The sequence below is a fragment of the Triticum dicoccoides genome, chromosome 6B, assembly GCF_002162155.2.
Source record: "Triticum dicoccoides isolate Atlit2015 ecotype Zavitan chromosome 6B, WEW_v2.0, whole genome shotgun sequence".
Lineage (NCBI taxonomy): Eukaryota > Viridiplantae > Streptophyta > Magnoliopsida > Poales > Poaceae > Triticum > Triticum dicoccoides.
Genome location: NC_041391.1, coordinates 176261832 through 176263674, shown reverse-complemented (window position 1 = coordinate 176263674; position 1843 = coordinate 176261832).

The window sequence follows — 1843 nt, the reverse complement described above, 5'->3', positions numbered from 1 at the left end:
ATATACCTCGCCGGTGTTTGTTATTTAAAAATCATTATAGTTTTGTACTTCATACCTTCGCTCGTCTTCATTGATATCATATTACCCTCCCCGGTATTGTTCAGATATTGTGAGCCGTCATCTTCTTCATTCTCATCTGGCTGGCTCAGGGAGTGTATGATCTCGAACATGGCCTCTTCTCCTTCTGTGCCGGTATTGTCCGCCATAGCTTTTATTTAACTAATCCAGAAGAAATATAAAACAATTTAGTACGCATCTCGAATAATAGTAGATAATTTATATGCATCTCGAATAACAGTAGATAATAGATATGCATCTCGAAAGATAAAACTGAATCATAGTAGATAATATGCATCATCGAATATAATATTGAATACATCGTCTCAAATATTATCGAATAATATAGAATACATCATCTCGAATATCTCGAATACATCACTAGCTAATGCAGATCGAATACTATCGAATAATCTAGTTGAATCGCGGTGGACACCCAAAGAGAATGAACCACCACAAGATCATAGCTGCAGTGAGATCCCTGAAGAACCTGCCATGTATTGGAGAACCTGACGTCCAACGCAACCATGTAGCAACGGATGTGCTCATCCTCCTCGTTCACACGGTGATGTACCACCTCCGCGGGGGACGCTAGCCTCCGCACCGAATTTGGCCCACGTGCCCGCCACCAAAGAAGCTCCGGGTCGACAACGGGACCTGGGTTCCTCACCAAGATGCGCGCCCCTGAAGGTAGCACCTCCCAGTGCCATCTCGGCGGAGCCCAGTCCCGGACATGGCGCCTCTGAAGCAGGACATTGTCGTGAACGGGTCGACGACGAGGATGCGGGCCAGTCATCGTTAAAATCGATAACAGATTCTATGCAAATATGTAACATTTTTTAAATGTTTGGCTAGGAACAGGATTCAGAATCATAACAGATTCTCTTAACCTTTAAGGGATTAAACAAAATGGCGCCATTCTGGATGTGCAAAAGATGGTCCATATTTTTCCTGAGCTCATCTACCCTTCTATATGTCACATTGTCTAGTGTCAAAGGATTCGAGAAAACCATGGCTTCATCATTAGCCGGAAGTAACGGGCGCATAATGGTACAAAGCTCTCCAAGTTGTTTTGGAATGGAGTCCCGGATAGGATAGTTAGTTTTTTGGTACGAAGTTCAGCAAGAGCCTTCCAAATATCGCTATTTGGAAGGCCTTTGCTTAAATTCGTAGCAAAAAGCGAATTATTCTATCCGGACCTCCGTTCCAAAAACAACTTTGAAGAGCTTCGTAGCATCATACGCCTGTTACTTCCGGCTAACACTAATGCAGGATGCTGCTAACGCGACACTATGACCAGAGACCCTTTGACAAAACTATGTGCAATGCATTAATCGCAAATGGTGGTGTAAAAACCCCGTCAAAAAGGTGCAGAAAGTTTGCGATGATGGATGCATCAAACACGGTTTAGATTTTAGTTCCATGTGTGATGTAGGGCATATGGTTTGATGCAATTAACCATTTGCGATGAGGAGCAACAAAATAAGCGGGCAGCCAGATGAAGGTGTGTGCGATAAACAACATACAGTTCACTAGGATGAAATGTTTGTGATTAGGCAACACAAAAGAAACGGTCAGCCAGATCAAGGTGTGTTTGATATACGGCATGCGGTTCACGCAAATGAACTGTTTGTGTTGAGACAAGAGAACATAAATGGTTCAATATAACAAGAATGTGTGTGATACGTGGCAAATAGGTCTGTAATCAGAAATGTGTGCGAAGACCGATAATAACATAGATGATTGCTGCTAATAAGACGTGTGTGTTGTGCGATGGGATTGCATA